The sequence below is a fragment of the Myotis brandtii genome, unplaced genomic scaffold (genome assembly GCF_000412655.1).
Source record: "Myotis brandtii unplaced genomic scaffold, ASM41265v1 scaffold810, whole genome shotgun sequence".
Classification (NCBI taxonomy): Eukaryota; Metazoa; Chordata; class Mammalia; order Chiroptera; family Vespertilionidae; genus Myotis; species Myotis brandtii.
The window spans coordinates 235,092-254,475 of record NW_005371274.1 but is presented as its reverse complement, the minus strand read 5'-3'; the positions used below and the strand labels follow the sequence as shown (position 1 = coordinate 254,475).

Genomic DNA, 19,384 nt, shown 5'->3' with positions numbered 1-19,384 from the left:
GCCAGTGATGGTGAACCTATGACACGTGTGTCAGAGGTGACACGCAAACTCCTTTTTTTTGGTTGATTTTTCTTTGTTAAATGGCATTTAAATATATAAAATAAATATCAAAAATATAAGTCTTTGTTTTACTATGGTTGCAAATATCAAAAAATTTCTATATGTGACACGGCACCAGAGTTAAGTTAGGGTTTTTCAAAATGCTGACACGCCGAGCTCAAAGGTTCGCCATCATTGCTCTAAATCATAAAACTTAGGTGTAGAAGGGTATTTTATAACTTAGTGCCCCATTTCCTCTTTCAATAAATGAAGGTCATGAGAACTAAGTTTGTCAGGGGTCACGGTGCCAATTACTAGGAGTAGGTAGTTCAGTACAGTGGGGCCTTGACTTACGAGTGTCCCGACTAACGAGTTTTTTGAGATACCAGCTGTTTCTTGGCTGATTTTTTGCATTGAGTTGACAGAGTAATTTGAGTTAACGAGCTCCTTAACGAGCTCAGTCTCGGAACGAATTAAACTCGTAAGTCAAGGCCCCACTGTACCTTGGTTTGGCTTTTGACTACTTAGTAGTGGCAGGGAGCTGAAACCGGGAGAGACCAGAGTGGATTACTCATCACAGTTGGTGTTTATATCACTCTATAGGAGGACTTTTCTGAACATTTGGAAAGAAATAAAATTGAAGTGGGAGAGAGAAAGGAAGGAAGAGGGGGAAAAGACTCTGACTCACAGGATGTTAGCCATCAGAGCCAAATAAAGCGGTACATTCACTGGTTTGGGGAGATGTAATTTTTACTAAGCTAAGTGATGTGTGTGTTTGTAAAACCACAACAAAAGCATAGGTGAAATGTTCTTGTATGGGTCTAGTTATAAAAATATCCAAAGTCCTCTTCATAGAAGGTTATCTCTAATGGAATAGATGCCTTACTCTGACATAACTTAGAGAATTTATTATAGCCTTGAGATGGGTTTGACATTCCAACAGGACAAACTGACCAGAAACCCAGAAAAAGTGCCCCCATAAACTTCCTCACTGAGTAAGTCATTTGCAGCACCGAGTAAAGACTCCATGTACCAGGGGATCTGGATCCTGGAGATACACAGGTGAATTCAACACTCAAGTAGATGTAAATGCATTTACTCTCGGACCCAACAATCCGACTTCTAGAAATATCCTATAGATACACCTATATATGAACAAAATGACATGTATAGAGTCATTCATTGTGGCATTGTTTACAATAGCAAAAGAATGAACACAACTAATCTCTTTTAATAGGATCTTGTTAGATAAGTTTTAGTATGTCCAGTACAATGCAATATGGTTGTAAAAAAGAATAAGGAAGCTCCTTATGTCCTGCTATGGAAAGATATCCAGCATACAAAACTAAAAAAAAAATAAGGTGCTGGACAATGTGTATGTAGTTATTGTTTCATTAAGAAAAGGTGGAAAATGAGAGTATATATTTACATGTTTTCATTTTTATAAAAAAAAACACAGGAAAGAATACAAAAGACAGCAGGGAAGAGGATGAAAGTGAGACATCTGAAACACCTATTTTTATGATTTTGATTCTTGAAACACATAAATGTGTTACCTATTCAAAATATTAACTTTAATATAAAAAAAATAAAAGGATGGCCCTTTCCCTCTCCAAAAGAAAAACTTAGGGCACTTACAAACCAGTAAAGAGATAGACAGGTAAATAACTAAATGCAGCAAGCTATTCTGAGTTCTTGATAGAAACACCTCTCCCAGGGCCTGGGTTAAGCAAAGCCACGTGCAAGGTACTCACTCTGACCTAGGGAAGGATCTACGAGATTTAGTCCAAAATCCATTCATTCTCCAGGGAAACCTGGAGATGGGGTCATGTGAGGTCTTGGACAGGAATCTGAAAGCAACTACTGTATTGCAAGTCCCTTGCTCTCCCCAGACAGCAAGTCCTGTGCAGGGTTTCTTCTAACAGCTTGTTTCCCCATCTGCCTCTCAAGTTGCTCTTGGAGAAACTGTGAAACGCTGTGGTACTTCACCTGCGAATAGGTCGCAGGCCCCCATACCCAGATCTGATCACTATTTGAGCCAAAGGCCACTCTGTCCTCCCTTGGCTCTCAGCGTGGCAAAGGTCACAAGATGCCTTTCTCCAGAGTGTGTGAACTGTACTTTATGTCACGCAGGGCTCTTCTAGAGTAAACTCGCGAGATAGACTGAGTGGGGAGAGGAGCAGGGCCCCTGACATGAGTGTCAGAGTTCGTGTCTATTCTTTACTGAATGACCCAGGAGTGCAAAGATATTTTTAAAGGTTTAGGGAGAAATGGATTCATTTCTTTTAAAGATGTTCTGTGCTGTTTAAAGAAGTTTTAAATAAGTCTGAAAGGGGCATAATCACGTTAGAAAGGAGGATACAAAAGAGTAAGAGAGAAGTTAGTGCTACCCCCTCCCCCATTACTTCTCATGTACACTGTTTCTCTAAAGATGTATCATCCCGGCAGCTGTTATAGTAGGTAAAACTCCCACACTTGCTGATCTTGAAAAGGACAGCCAACTCCACAGGCATACCACGTCATGTAGTCTACAGGAGGAAAGGCATCCCTCAGCTGCTAGGCAAGCCCACGCTGGGCTTTTGCAGCTTCTCTCATCCCACTTGAAGATCAGACGGGGCGACAAGCTGTTAGAAAATACCAGGCACAGGTCTTGCTATCAGAGAAGAGGGAAGAAAGCTGTACTAACTGCCAGGAATGATGCATCGTTGAAAGAACGTTATTGGCAAGTAAGAGAGGCTTCCCAAAAGATCAAGGAATTACAAACATGTTTACTTTTGGAAGACTTAGTCTAATTCCCCTTCCGTAAAAGAATTCTTTCTGCAGTAGTCCTGACATACTAACTCCATGCCACACCGGAATTCAGGTGGCATCCGGACAGAACAGCTAGGAGAAATCAGCACTAGGAGCTCCAAGGAGGTAAAGGAAGTCTGCTAAGAGGTCTATTCCTCTAGTCTGGCATGTACAAATACTCCAGTTTCTGTTAGGACTGCATCGAGACTCCGCAAGACTGGTGCAGATGAGGGGGAGAAGGAAGCCCACACGTGGTGGGAGCTCAAGTAAGTGGACATATTCAGAGTCAATACTTCCACCCAAGGAGGCGGCAGGCAGCGTGTGGGCATACAAGTTAGCAAGTTGGGTTCAGAGACCAAGATACTAGTACAGACAGAACAGATGATAGGAATCAGTGTGGAATCAGGGGCTAAGAAATCTGAATCAACAGTCCACCCAAAGGAGGTTATGGGATAATGTAAATACTACCCTGAAACAGTATAGCATAGGTTCAGTACCAACTTGAAGTGTTCACAAAAAACCTGTGCAGAAGTAACCGACACCACATGCAGTTTATGGACACAGTCAATTTACCGGAAACTATGTCCATAAACATTTCTAGGTTTGTTTTGTTCTGTTCGGGTGTGAGGGACATTTACACTTTTGCAGATTTGTTTTGTCTTGCTACAGAGCAAGGGGTACTTAAAATTATGCAAGTGATGTACATTTTCTGTGATAAAACTATATAGAGTTGTACATAGAAATAGAACATATTAATAATATGCACCCAATCCCACTTTTTCTGAGGAAGCCACTAATGGAATGGTTTCTGTTACCTCTTTATACAGTATGGTCAAAAAAGTAAAAAAGATTTGCCTAGACTTGAAAAAATTGGAGTCATGTTTCACCTGTTAGTATATAACTTGCATTTTTCATTTTACAATGTACTGAAGGCATTTCTCCTTGATACTTTATATACATACCACATTTTTCTTGATAGAAGCATAGTGTTTACAATGGATTACCATAATTTAGTTAGCCCATTCATTTAGATTGCTTTAAATATAACTATTATAAATAATGTACATTCTTTCCATGTTACACTATGTTACACTATTTCCTTAAAATAAATTCCTAGAAATGAAATTACTGGGTCAGTGAGTATATGAACATTTAAAAAACTGAGTATAGGTCAATATTTGCCCTCCAGAGAGTTTTTTTTTAAATCAATTTTCAAGCGCTCCACTCATAAAAGTGCCAATTTTCATGCTCTTCAGACAGTAATACAGATATAAATCCTTTCATTCTCTGCAAATGAGTTGGGAACTGTGAATCCTTGTTTTAATTTGTACTTCTTTAAATACTGGTGAGACTAAGCATCCTTGCACATGTGTATGAATTGTCCATATTTCCTGCTTTGATTAGTCTGTTCCTACCCTTTGCCTCTTTTCTAATGGAATGCTTATTTTACAGATATATTCATGATCTTTATGAGTCAAGGATACGTTTTTCACTGACTGAGATGCTTGAACTTAAACTTTTTGACTTTAAAAAATATATGTATTTTTACTGATTTCAGAGAGGAAGAGGGGAAAAGTGATAGAAATATCAGTGATGAGAGAGAATCCTTGATCAGCTGCCTCCTGCATGCCCCTTATTGGGGATCCAGCTCGAAACCCAGGCATGTGCCCTGACTGGGAATTGAACTGTCACCTCGTGAGTCATAGGTAGATGCTTAACCACTGATCCACAATGGCCGGGCTAACTTTATGACTTTTTAAATTCCTATAGAAGTTTTAAATTTTCTTATGTTTTCAAACTTACCAATTTTTTATGGCTTTTGGCATTGTTTTATGGCCATTGGCATTGTTGTCATTCCAAGAATTTTATTATAAAAACAATTTCCTGTGTTCTAGTATATATACTGTATAGATATATGTATATATATATGTGTGTGTGTGTGTGTGTGTGTGTGTGTGTGTATTTTTTAATCTAAAGTTACTGTTTTCAACAGCTTAGCACATTGGCCTAATTCCATTTTTAAAATAATTTAATACCATTTGTGTTCAACATTCTTTACTGATCTATTTCCATCTGGTTGGCTCTCTTGGTGATTGTGTTATCAGTAGCAAAGCTCTATAATATATGGTTCGACGATGGTTGAGCTCACCCCTCATTTTTTCTTGCATCCTCCCAGATATTTATTCTGATAGATCAAATTGAGCATCATTTTCCTAAGTCCCCCCCCCCCAAAAAAAAAACTGTTGAAAATTTACTAAACATAGAGAGCACATTGGGTGTACCTGACATTGCTATAATATTTACGTTAAATTTTTCCTTTCACACCACCTTTTAGTCTTTTGGTAAAGTTTTATAGTTTTTCTCATTTAGGTTCTGCTCACTTTCTTTTAGGTTTATTTCTAAGTATTCAATATGATTTCCGTCAAGTCTTCTAATTGATTACTGCTCAAATAAAGGAAATCTATTGTTTTTATATATTTGCATTGTGTCTGGCTCCCTAACCAAACTTCCTTATTATTCATAAGCTTTGTATTTCACTCTCTTACTCTATATAACAACCACTCAAAAATAATGATTTTGCTCCTTTCTGTAAATATTTACACAGTTTATATATTTTTCTCATTGTATTAACTAACTAGACCTATCAGAACAATGCTGGGTAATTAAAAACTATTCTTTCAATAGTTTAAAAGTATACTGTCAGCCAGGATATTCAGATTATGTATACTATGAATAATTATAAAATTTGTTTATTTTACCGTTCTTGATGTTAGGGAAAGCAGGGTGTGTGGGTGAACTTCTGTTTTCAGCGGCTTCTTGCTTCTGGCTGACAGTTGAAACAGAACTGCTGAAAGTCGAAATTTGGCCTTTGGATCCTCTGTCCAAACCCTAAAAACCCAAAAAGGTAACATTGCAGCAAAATTCCTACTAGCTATATTTATTTTATTACAGAAATCATAAACATTTATAATAGAGATTTTAATCTGATGATATTGGATAGATAGACAAAACATGTATATAACATTGACTTACCTTTTCTGGGACTAAATTGTTTTAGGTATAAAATGAAAATAGTCATATCATCTAACTGCTTATAAATTAATAACGTTTGGAAATGGGGATAATAATAGTACTTTCCTTACTGAGTTATTGTGAAGTTAAACTGAGATAATGCACATAAAATAATTAGCACAGCTCCTTATACAAAGTACACACTCCATTCATGTTAACTGCTATTTTAACTGTGTATTTAGGTAACACAGTTTTTCTGACCTCCACAAATATTTTCAATAGTTAACATGCATGTGATACTTCACAGGTCGATTCATTGAAGGTTTTCTTGTCCTTTGATGCAATTTTAAAAGTTCAGGTAAAAAGATAAACTTGGTAAATAACATTATTTGCATAATGTTGGTAAATTGAAGCAATATGCTCAAGTTCACAGAACTAGTATGTTGATTAAGAAAATAAAACCAAAATAAACTATACATTTGAAAAAGGAAATCTTTCCTTGATATAAATATTAGAATATTTAAGTAAGGATTTTTAACTACTGGGCCAAGTTGCTCATTTGTATGTTTTGTTCTATCAGAACATCTTAAATAATAGTGGAAACAAATACCAAATTTGATACACTGTAGACTTCATTTATACATGCTCATTAACAAAAATAACACATTTGGAAAAATGAAGTCAATGAATGGCCCCTCAGTAATCCCTTTGTTAACTTAGCTATAAATATCTACAATAATTTAATATATTAAGGATGTTTTTTTCATTGATAACTGTCATAGATGTTACCTAAGACTGAGCAGTAATAGGATTTAGAAATCAGTGTAGTTAGAATATAGAATATGAAACAGAGAATGGCCCAGTGATATGAGACTGGAAAGGTAGGCAGGGACTTTATCCTGAAGCCTTCAGGCTGTGGAATACAGATTTACCCTGGAAGGGGACAGAGAAAAATCAGTGAGAACTTAGAAGCAGGGCATGACATGATCACATCCATACCTTAGAAAAATCACTCTGGCAGCAGTGTAGGGAATAGACTGAAGAGGAGTTAATACAAGAAGCTAGACCAGACCTATTGGAAGAAATGAAGTCTGAACTGAGACCGTAGTAACAGGGAATGAAGAACAACAGCAGCCTGGGCCAAAGCTGGCAAAATGGTAACAGCTAGTTCAGGTCTGAATGTAAAGTGTAAAGAGAATCAGAGAACCATCCATAAATTTTTTTTTAAAAAAAGGAATAAACAAAGTAAGATGCTTTATTTCAGATTTCAGAAGACTAGACATATTTTGACATCTCACCATAAAGAAGGCATATAATTTAAGAATATGTAAAAACTTGGAGAAAATTCTAGACTAGTTTATATAAATACTAGAGGCCTGGTGCACGAGATTCATGCATTGGCTGGGGAGGGGGTTCCCTCAGCCCAGCCTGCGCCCTCTCGCAGTCCAGGACCCCTTGGGACATTCCTCTCGCAGTTTGGGGCTCTTGCAGTCTGGGACTCCTCAAACCTTACCACCCGCCTGCAGCAGAGGCGGGAGAAGCTCCCGCCACTGCCGCTATGCTCGCCAGCCATGAGCCCGGCTTCTTGTTGAGCAGCACTCCCCCTGTGGGAGTGCAGTGACCACCAGGGGGCAGCTCCTGCATTGAGCGTCTGCCCCCTGGTGGTCAGTGTGCATCATAGTGACTGGTCGTTCTGCCATTCGGTCAATTTGCATGTTAGGCTTTTATTATATAGGATGATTTATAAATGACTAGAAAAGGAACTAATGCTCATTAGGCAAAAGCATGCTTCTCACACCAAAATAATGATATATTTCTAATTGATAGGGTCATCATTATTCTGCTGTTATGTAGCAACTGTTATGCAAAACTAATACAAGGTCAGAACCATGGGAAATATTGGGATGTATAATCTGAGCTGACAAAGATTAAGAATGAATGGCCAAAGAGATAAGATATCCAAAAAGGCATGGTATTAAAAACTAGGAAAGGATAAAGTTTCAAGAAAAAAGTGGTCAATAGTGTCACATGATGAAAAGTGGTTAGGTCTCAAGAATGAGCAACTATGAAATCATGGGGACAGTGGAGACAACAGATTCAGGGGGATGGGTGGCAGAAACTACTATGAAATGGATGGACAAATGAGTGGGAACTTAGAAGATGAAAGCAATGAGCAGGGTTGCTCTGTACAGAAGCTTTATGGAAGGGGAGATAGGCCAGTGGCTGGAAGGTACAAAGGTTTGAGGGAAGAGACACAGCTGCCAAATCCAATGTTTGCTTCTATGGTCCCCATAGCATCACTGCTGTTCTTTGTGCAAGAATGGCCATGGATTGGAGCAGATAGGCACTCAACTGAAAGGCATCATCTGTAGGCTACACAGTAGGTAGCCTGGGATAAAGGACATTGATACTTCCTGGGATGTCAATTAGAAGAGTTTTTTCTAAATTTTCGATGGAGGAACATGGAAATAAGTGATCAACCAAGAGTGAGAACAGCAGAGGCACAGAGAACAGCCAGTTTTTGTTCGTGTTTGCTTTATGGTCCCAATCCACATCATCATTTCATTAAATCTCATTTTTCCCAAAAGGAGGCATAAATGGCCTGATTTCCTGTTCCTTGTAATAAAAAAAAACTTAAACAACATGAAACAAAATCCTTGGCCCAGTTAGTCTCTTGTTTGTAAGGTGACTGTGCTCTTGATACTTTATCCTTGAGATGACATGCAATTAATTATGCACAGTTTCTTAGGTGGACAGTGCACTACTATAGATGAATAAAAGCAAACCCTCACAATGGCAGTTGCTCCATACTAGCTTGCACAAGAGAAATCTTAGACATAACCCAAGACTTTTCATGAGGAAAAGCAGGGCAGTATGTTGTGCGACGGTAAACCGATTAGCTAAAAATTAGAGAATCAAATCAAGAAGTTATTTGGTATTAATATTACATCAAACCTCAGACTAAATTAAACGTTAGAGAACATTACAAGTCTTCTAAGAATTGCATCTACCACAGTTATTACATCTGGTTTCCTGGGAGTTTGGAAGTGTTATCTGAGTCCCTCAGAAGGAGAGCACTCCAGATGAAGTCCTGGAATGTGCGCAGTCTACAAATACGGGCTGGATGTGCTGAAGAACAGAGAGTAGCAGGATACCCAACCAGCTTTTATAGGTTGAAGATAAGTACAAACAAGGAACACAGTGGGGGAAACACTCTAAGAATTCATTGAGGAAAAAAACGCAAAATATTTAAACCTGGCATAACAAATGACTCTCTAAGCAAGGGCTGACCAAGAGTTTAATAAACAGCAGAAAAATTTCATGTTCATATATCACAAGTACCTAACATAGACCTGAATGGTCTTTCTGACTATACTAGTATAATCACACAGCTTATAGGTAAGATTATAATTTCAAAAAATTTAAATAAACAAATACTTAGAGTACCAGTTCTGCCCCTGCTAACACATAATTAAATATTATCAACCTTATTTAACATTTTATTTTGATACACTAGTTCCTACTTTAAACCTTTACTGAGGAACAGATTATATCTGAGTTAAATTTTATATTTTTCTATCAGACCCCAATAAGGTTATTCATGGTTTGCCACAATAGCTTTTGTATTGAACACCAAGCTCTATTATATTCAATATTTTAGTATAATTTACTTTGTTCATCTTCTATCTCCAAAAGCTGCCTTAGAAGATAAAACATTTCTGTTCAAGCCACACCGGCCAGGGCTCTGTTCACATTCTCTAACAATTTGATACAGGAATAATTGCTGGTTCTGTTCCCTAATGAAACTTTTAAAAGTCATAATATCTCATTATATTAGAGTCTCCGAATTAAAATATTTTAAATTGAATTTCTATGTCTATAAAATTCATTAATTATAACATTTTAAACTACTAGCTTTGCAAACAAGCTGGAAATGCTTCCATTTTAAATTATATCAAGTGAAAATTAGCGTTGCAGTCTAGCTATCTATTTAGACAGGTCAGACTGGAGGTTTTATTTACTGAAGAGACAGCATGTAACAAATGCATAGGGAGATGGACTGCACTGGCTCAGCTGTCTGCATGCCAGGTGTCAAAGAGGATTGAGTCACCAGGACATGTTCAATTTCAGAAGAATTTGTAACACCTGGTTGAATAGAAGACAGCTGGATTCTTAACATCTGCTTCCGCACTCAGTTTGGCAATATCACAAGTCATGTAGCCTCTAGAAAACTACACTGTCAACTCCTGAGAGAATGAGCAGGAATAAGACAAATAACCTCTCTGTATCTTTGTAAAAGTAGTTTGACCTCAAGGACTTATAAAAGGACTAGAGACCCAGTGCACGAAATTCATGCACTCCGGGGGTAGGGGGTGTCCCTCAGCCCAGCCTGTACCCTCTCTCAGTCCAGGAGTCCTCAGAGGATGTCCAACTGATGGCGTAGGCCCACTCCCCAGGGGGAGCAGGCTGAAGCCAGCAGTCGGACATTCTTAGTGCTGCTGCGGAGGCGGGAGAGGCTCCCGCCACCGCCGCTGCGCTTGCCAGCCTTGAGCCCAGCTTCTGGCTGAGTGGCACTCCCCCTGTGGGATCAGGCTGAAACCAGCTCTCCGACATCCCCCGAGGGGTCCCGGATTGCGAGAGGGCACAGGCCAGACCGAGGGACCCCACTGGTGCATGATTGGGGCCGGGGGAGAGACATGGGATATTGGCCAGGCGGGGAGGGACTGCGGGAGGGCTCCAGGGCATGTCTGGCCCATCTAGCTCAGTCCTGATCAGCCGGACCCCAGCAGCAAGCTAACCTACTGGTTGGAGCGTCTGCCCCCTGGTGGTCAGTGCACATCATAGCAACTGGTCGACCGATCAACTGTCTTCCCCCTGGTGGTCAGTGTGCATCATAGCGAGTGGTTGAGCAGCCTTAGCATATCATTAGCATATTACACTTTGATTGGTTGAACGGCCAACCAGTTGACCACACACTTAGCATATTAGGCTTTTATTATATAGGATGTGGAGGGTCACACTTTCAGGACTGCCACAATAGGGATAAAGGGTAATTAGGACTAAGAATGAATCTAAGAAATCTTGGGAAGAAGATGTAATTTATATCTGCACTGTGTAATGTAGCCATTTGCCATTAGTGTTGACTGTTGAGCACTTGAAATGTGCTAGTGCAAAGTGAGATAACTAGTAAGTGTAAAATACAGTGTTCAAGGACTTAGTATAAAAAGAGGTAAAATACCTTACTATGCATCTATAATGATTAAGCGTTGAAATGGTAAATTTCTGGATATGTTGGATTAAAAAATACATTATTAAAATCATTTTACCTCTTCATTGTTATTCCTTTTAATGTGGCTATTAGAAAATTTTTTTCATTAAATTTTTTTGTTTTGTTTTTCTTAAATTGATTTTTAGGATGGGAGAGAGAGAGAAACATTGATGTGAAAAACATTGATTGGTTGACTCCTAGGTACATGCCCTGACCAGGAATCAAACCCATGACCCTTTGGTGCATGGGACCATGCTCCAAACACTGAGCCACATCGGCCAGAGCTGGCTATTAGAAAATTCTAAAATACACTTGTGATTCACATTATTCTAATTGGACAGAGCTGATCTAGATAGATTTTCCTAAACTAGATCCAACCCAACATATACCTTTAGGAAAAAAGAACAGAATTAATATTCTGATTCACAATGTCCTGCATTATTTTGGAAGAAGGGATTTGCTGGAAAGGTAACAAATTTAAATATGGTATAAAATACTCAAAAGACAAAGAATAAAAGATGTCTGAATGAAAAAGAACTGAGTTTCCTGCTTTGGTAATTTCTGATGTGTACGTAAAGACAATGGCAATCTGAACACTTTTGGCCACACCTCAGTGAAATTTAGTTTTCAAATCCAAAGATGAATATTTTAGCAATAAGTTACTTGCTTCCATCCCAATAAGTCCAGGGACTATCTGTGATGCACAGAAAAACTACTTTACAAAAGAGTAGGCCCTGGCCCAGGAGCTCAGTTGGGCAGAGCGTCATCTCGATATACCAAGGTTGAGGATTCAATTCCTGGTCAGGCACATACAAGAATCAACAAATGAATGCATAAATAAGTGGAACAACAAATTTCTCTCTCTCTCTCTCTCTCTCTCTCTCTCTCTTCCCCCCTCTCTCTCAAAACAATTTTTTTTAAAAGAAGAGTGAGTGGCTTCCTGAGATACTGAGCAAAGGTTATTGTGTTAAAAGATTGGTGAAAAAATATTTTTATGTTTTAGGTTAAAATAAAAAGCACATAAGAAACTGTTTTAGCAGCTTTTTAAATAAACTAACCTAAACTACCAGTTGGGGTCACATCAGATGAGAAGCCTCCACTGTATTTAGAGTCTATAAAGGAGACTATTTTTAGGTCCTGCTACTGGGTCAAGTTGTTTTGTTTTTCTTTCTTGTATGTGTTTTCACAGTTGGGATGCTGAGGCTTTATTCTACATCCTTCTAGTGAGATGTGAAAAGTTAGCTACTTTCAAGGTGAGAACTTCCCTCCCAATCTAAATAACACCAGCCCAAGAGGAGTTGCTTTCTTTAGGTGAAAGAAACCACATCTTTCACAGGAGACTAGGCTGAGATAAGGATGTGGATTCTGAAACAAAATTCTAACACCAAAAACATCACAATACAATCAATCTTATAGATAACTGAAAATTAACCTGACTTAATATAAAAGAAATGTTGATCCTGAAACTCAGAAATTTCAAGACTTATCAGGAAGGCAAGGTGGCATGGGAGGTTTTATTCACTTAATTTATAACATAGGAAAAGAAGAAACTGCATCAATAGATTACCATATGCGGTAAAATACTTTTAAAACGTGATTTGATGCAGTCACCATTCCTCACCAATTTCTTGTTCTTTAATAGAAAAATGTGGGTCAAAACCAAGTTAATTTGAAATACAGCTTTCTTTAGTGACTAGGCTCAAACTTCAGATGGACTGCAATTCAACTGAATTAGTAAAATGTCAGTGATTTTTATTTTTAAGAGGCACTCACCCCCCCCCCAATGTTTACTGACTGCTTACAAAATGTCACCAAGTTACAAATATTAACTTAGGAACAACTAGTTATTCATATGAAGCTTAGGAATCTAACATTTCTGCAATGCAAGAAAGGATCTGTCACCCAAAGACTAAACTATAATACTAGAAAAAAAAAACAGGAGAAAAAGCAGAGAAATATATATGATTATCAGGTAAACTGGGAAGGGAGGTTTTCCACAGGATAGGGTAGCAAGGAATGATATATTTTTATCTATAGTAATAAAAGAGAAAGATGCAAATTGACCATACCTTTGTGACGCCCACCAGCCAATCAGGAGTGCGTATGCAAACTAACCCAACAAAGATGGCGGGTTAATTTGCATACGCAGGCGCTGAGGAGACGACGCAGGTGTTCCATACCACCCCAGCCACTCTGGGCCTCTGGGCAGTGTAGGAAGGCAGAAAGGCGGCTCCGGCCAGAGCAAAGGTGGTGCCAGCAGCCAGGGGAAGGAAGGCCCATTCTTGCACGAATCTTTGTGCATCGGGCCTCTAGTAATATATAATATATAACATATTTTTATATGATATATTTTGTAATATATCACATATATATCATATATGATATATTCTTATAATATCCATGGCTTACTAAATTGCTTAAAACACCTTCGCCCCTATAACTTTCAGTCTTTGTCATCTCACCTGTTGTTTAGAACATAATGGACAAAAGGCACAAGATTTTCCGTGTATGAGATGTTTCAGACACCTATATGGGCATGGTTTATGTAAGTTCACACGTACATATGTTTATTTGTAGTAATGTTGGCTGGATTGCCTTTTTAAAAATATATATATTTTTTATTTATTTTTACAGAGAGGAAGGGAGAGGGATAGAGAGTTAGAAACATCGATGAGAGAGAAACATCGATCAGCTGCCTCCTGCACACTCCCCACCGGGGATGTGCCCGCAACCAAGGTACATGCCCTTGACCGGAATTGAACCTGGGACCCTTGAGTCCGCAGGCCGACGCTCTATCCACTGAGCCAAACCGGTTAGGGCTGGATTGCCTTTTTATGTGAACATTTTTCTCTAACAGAACTCGTCTGGAAACTCTAGCATCTTTTCTCTTTATTAAGCTTCCTTCTCTTTCATTCCTGTTATCTAGCTAGGTTCCACATCATAAAGATTCTTCCATCCCTCACACTTGATCACATGGCTACCACCCTAGTGGATGTACCCATCAATTCAGGAATTAACTACAAAGCTCCTCCCTTCACACTCTCCCTCCTCGCCCCCCTCCAGTCTAAGTACCTCCACCCATTACCACTGGTTTCATTATGTTGTTCCGTTATTTAAGAAACTCCAATGGCTTCCCACTAACCACAGGAAAAAAATGTCCAAATTTCTCTGCCTGGTGATCTAGCTCCAGCCCCCATGCAATCCTACCCACTTCCCACACAGTCCCAGTATGCTTCCATTGGGCTTGCTTTATTACTCCCTAGTTCTCCCCTTTAAGCCTTGTTCATGTTGCTTTCCCCACAGGATTGCTGTTCCCCACTTTCTTTTGCCCATCCAAGTCCTATCACCCTTCGACGGCCAGCAGCTTAAATGACTACCTTTACATCAAGGCCTTTCTGCACAGCTCTGCACACAGTGATCTCTCTCCGTTTTCCTCTAGTGCAAACTGTTTCTATGGCTTTCACACGCTGCTTTGCTTTGTGATGTCATATGTTGGCCCTGCCTACCCTGAAGTTGGAACCTTTTTTGAAAAACAGAACAAAACAAAAACAAAAAGTCCCTTATCTTTGTGTTTTCTGTAACATCTACCCAGAAGCTAAACAATAGATGGTAACTGGTAGTTACATTTTGGCCCAGTGGCTCCACAGCCCATTTATGTACATCCAACACAACATATACAGACTTCTCATTCTTATTACCGACTTCCCATCCAATCCTCTGCACACCCTTATTCTTTCCCTCAAACTCTTCCCCTCACTGTCCACATACTTGACACATCTCCTGGTCTTCACTGTGGGCAACTTTCCTTTAAAAGGTTTCCTCCTTTGCCCTTCACCTCCCTGACCTAAGTAAAATCGGGCTCTTTCTTAAACCCGACTTCATTCTTTGCCTCCCTATCCTGTGGAAAACCTCCCTTCCCTGTTTACCTGATGTAAATGTTGAAGTAGACAAACTCATCCTCACTTGTCACTGTTATTTCTGCTCCTCCTTTGACCATGTTCTCCTTTCCCATCCACCAATTTTTTTAACTTCTGTGTTACATCAGCAACTAGTTTATAATATTCAGCTCCACTCTAAGCTGTCAACCTCAGTAGATTCACTATTTACATCAGGGGTCCTCAAACTACGGCCTGTGGGCCACATGCAAATACAGGTATTGTATTTGTTCCCGTTTTGGTTTTTTACTTCAAAATAAGATATGTGCAGTGTGTATAGGAATTTGTTCATAGTTTTTTTTAAAAACTATAGTCCGGCCCTCCAACGGTCTGAGGGACAGTGAACTGGCCCCCTGTTTAAAAAGTTTGAGGACCCCTGATTTACATCATCAGACCTTCATCCTCATGCACTATTTCAAATTCCATATTCTCCACTCAGTGGACTGGCATCATCTCTCCACAGCTGCAAGGCAAACCCCAACACTGACAGTCCTGTGAGGGCTCTAATTTGAGCCTCTTGGGCATCTCTAACTCAAACTGATTTAACTGCTGGTTCTCACCATTCCCCCACCACACCTGATTTCTGTGCCTCCATACCTTTCACTAGTCCACTTCTAATGCTGCTCCCTAAACCATGTAGACTTCGGGCAGTCTGGTTAAAATACAGATTTCATAGAGCTTCTAATTCAGTACATGAAGTGTCAATTTTCCATCTTAGCAACACCTGAAATTTTTAAAAAATGCCTGAGTCCCATGCCTAGAAATTGATATAATTGGCCTACATTTGGGCCTGGATAAATATGGCTTTAAAAGTTCCCCTAGGTCAGTGGTCGGCAAACTCATTAGTCAACAGAGCCAAATATCAATCGTACAACGATTGAAATTTCCTTTGAGAGCCAAATTTTTTAAACTTAAATTATATAGGTAGGTACATTGTTATTAACTTAATTAGGGTACTCCTAAGGCTTAGGAAGAGCCACACTCAAGGGGCCAAAGAGCCGCATGTGGCTCACGAGCCTCAGTTTGCCGACCACGGCCCTAGGTTATTCTGTGTATCAAAGGTTGAAAACAAGGTACTCTAGCGTGAGATCTGTAAATTAGGACTTTAACATGCATCAAGGTAACTCTGTGGTCCGTCAGTTTTAAGACCTTTGTGTTAGGTATTTCCTGGCTAGAATGGACTTCCTTCACACTTTGGTGATCTTAGGATCGATCACTTTAGGTCTGCACTTTCCAACACCGTCAGCCCCACCCCTGCACCTGTCTTTAAACTTCCAGGATATAGTCCTAACTCTTTAGGCTTAATTAGAGTCATCACAGCCTGGCCTTCTAATTATTTTAGGGCACTATCACTCTAAATTATTTCCAAACTTTCATTAAAACATGACATAATTTTTGGAAAAAAGTTAGTACTGCAGGGCTGCATTACTTAAGTCATAAACACAATCTACATAAAGCTGTTAACCTGGGGTAAAAAGGAAGAAGCACTAAAATGGCTCAAAGAACCTGGCCGGTGTGGCTCAGTGGCTGAGTTTTTACCTACAAACCAGGAGGTCATGGTTCAATTCCCGGTCAGGGCACATGCCTAGGTTGTGGGCTTGCTCCCCAGTAAGGGGTGTGCAGGAGGCAGCTGATCAATTATTCTCTCTCATCGTTGATGTTTCTATCTCTCTGAAATCAATAAAAATATATTTTAGCCCTAGCTGGTTTGGCTCAGTGGATAGTGTCAGCCTGCGGACTGAAGGTCCAGGTTTGATTCTGGTCAAGGGCACATGCCTGGGTTGCAGGCTCAATCCCCAGTAGTGGCATGCAGGAGGCAGCTGATCAATGATTCTCTCTCATCATTGATGTTTCTAACTCTCTCTACCTCTCCTTTCCTCTCTCTACCTCTCCTTTCTAAAAGTTTAAATAAATATATATATATTTAAAAATAAAATGACAAAGAAAAACGTTATTGATGGCAATCAGGTTCCTAAGCAAACTTCTAGAAGCTCTGTTTAATCCATGTGAAGGCTGAAAAACAAACCAGACACTAGCTGCCTTTCCTTGCCCCCACACCAAGACCTTCCTCACCTGCTGGTGAACTCTGTCACCATCCCAGCTATCCTGGCTCCCTTGCCCTGGAGGACCAAGCACATATTTTCTTGACTTAGGCTTTTCACTGCTGTAACTCAGAACTCCAGCTCTAGAAATCTCTCTTCGACAAATACACACATACACACACATACACATACACATACACACATATCCTCCTCCTCCTCCTCATCATCATCATCAAGTTCCTCATCTTCCCCCTTGCTCTTCTAACTCTTGCTGCAAAACCTGAGAATAAGTCATTTTCCCTCCTGTGATGATTCAAAACATCGGTGCTAATGGCAAACCTGTCAATTCAAAGACCCATAAATTCTGAATGCCATTTAAAAAAAAAAAAAGGAAAGGAAAAAATGCTACCATCCCTGAAAAACCTTTTAAGGTACCAGAAATTGCCTTCAGAATCTCTAGTTTTTCTACTTATCCTCATTCTCTCCTAATTTAGCCTATGTTTTTTCAGAGCTTAAGTCAAAATTTAAAAAAACTTGAACTCTTCTTTTGTTTGACTAGTAGTACAAGTCCATAATCTGTTGTTCACACTTCCAAAATCCTATAAGCTCTTGAAACTAAAAGGTTTTTGTAACTCATTTGGTGACAAAACAGACCTTTGTTGAGCTCTTTGACAATCCAACCTGATCTGAACTGATACTAAGCTAATTATACTCTTCACTTCATTTAGCATGAACACACACACACATTTCACTGAAGAGCTGTTAATATGCTTGATTATGGTGAATATTGGGTGTTATGGTGGATATTATATATGTACTACATTACCTTTCTAGAATCTGAAAACTCTGAATTCCAAAGCTCCAAGGGTTTCAGATAACAGTCTGTAGACCTGTGTGCACACTGCATCAATTTCTCCAAGTTTTTATTCCAAACCTTCAAGTTTTCAGTTATACTAAGATAAGTGAATATTTTTGGAAGGGTGATCACTTGAGGACCTACATCCAGATACCTGTTTCTGAAAGCACGCGCATGCATTGTTTAATCAATTTAGAACAGCTACTGTGGAAACACAAGCTAGTTGCAAGTTAATAACTCTGTAGATCCGCCCTGGAGGCCGGGGTACCAACAGAAGGAACTGGTTTTGCCAGCAGATGGGTGACATATTCCTTCAAAGCATTTCCCCAAGTAATTCCTAACCATAACTCCAATTTACCAATCATCTGGACCCACATTTTAAAATGTGCCATTTATTACTGTCCACTTTGCTGCACTGCTTTCATGTAAAGAGTTCGTCCTAACAATTTCCAGTTATCATGGCCCTTAGATATTTTTGAAACACCTACCAAATCAAAACATTATTCCCACTACTTTAAAGAAGAATGAGTTATTTTAGTTAAGTTTTTAGTCACGTAAGAGGGAGGTTTTAAGAAACGAATTGCAAGGAGGAATAAAAAACATGTGTCATGCTCTCCAAACTTTTCCTATTTGTCACTGGCAGCCGCATGACAAGTGATGATCTTTAAATGGACCGAAGCAAACTCTCAAAGTGTTTAAATGTGATTTCAAATAAAAATCAGAGATTTGTGTGTGTGTGTGTGAGCTCCCAGGTAACCAGAGTCATAGCCACCAGTAAAAACGGGAGCGGGGATGTGCCATTACATCATCTGGCAAAATGTAATTGAAGCCTGAAAGCGCTCATCAAATAAACAGAAGGAAAATCCAGCTGGGAAATCATCCCTGTCAAGTTTAGGCAACTTGAGTTTAAATAAACAGGTTAAAAGGCCTCTCCACTTCCCCTCACAGGTCTGTACCACATGAAGAAGAAAACCATCACCGAGGCATCTGCCTCCCACCACCCGACAGCAACGCGAAGGTCTCACTGAAGTGGAAACTCGCCGCGGAGCCTGTTCAATCGAGAGGAGGAAGGAAGGAAAAGCGAAGGAAAAGGGCTAATCTCCGCTTCTCAAAGGTAGGCAGGCAGACAGCTCAGTGGAAAACCCACTCCCGCCCGCCTGGCACCTTATCCTCATCCGGCAGATAATGCCGACTCCAAGGTGCTGGTCCTTAGAGAAAATGCTCCCTCCCACCCAGAAAATAACCGAAAACGGCCCGCGGACCCGGGCACCCCATTTCCTGAGGGTGGAAGGTGCGCTGACCAAGAGATCGCGGCGGTCCACAGGGCAGAGCTCTCACTCGGCCCCGGGAAGGGGGCCTGGGCGCATCTACCCGGGGATTCCGGGGGATCCCCGAGGAGACACGGCCCCTGGGTGCCCCTGGTCCTCCCTCCCCATGCCCG

The 19,384-nt window shown here is 39.9% G+C and overlaps 1 protein-coding gene and 1 long non-coding RNA gene across 2 annotated transcripts in view; one reads left to right on the top strand and one right to left on the bottom strand.

Annotated features, from left to right (window-relative positions):
• The window catches only part of HECTD2 (HECT domain containing E3 ubiquitin protein ligase 2), a 46,720-nt gene extending 40,991 nt beyond the window's left edge, over positions 1 to 5,729 (bottom strand). Inside the window, exon 1 of the mRNA XM_014531584.1 lies at positions 5,589 to 5,729. The gene's annotated coding sequence lies outside the window, so the exon portion shown is untranslated. The remainder of the gene's footprint in view (positions 1 to 5,588) is intronic.
• The window catches only part of LOC106724379, a 68,757-nt gene extending 49,710 nt beyond the window's left edge, over positions 1 to 19,047 (top strand). The window contains exon 3 of the long non-coding RNA XR_001360150.1: positions 18,892 to 19,047. This is a non-coding gene — a long non-coding RNA (uncharacterized LOC106724379). The remainder of the gene's footprint in view (positions 1 to 18,891) is intronic.
• Positions 19,048 to 19,384: the final 337 nt, after the last annotated feature.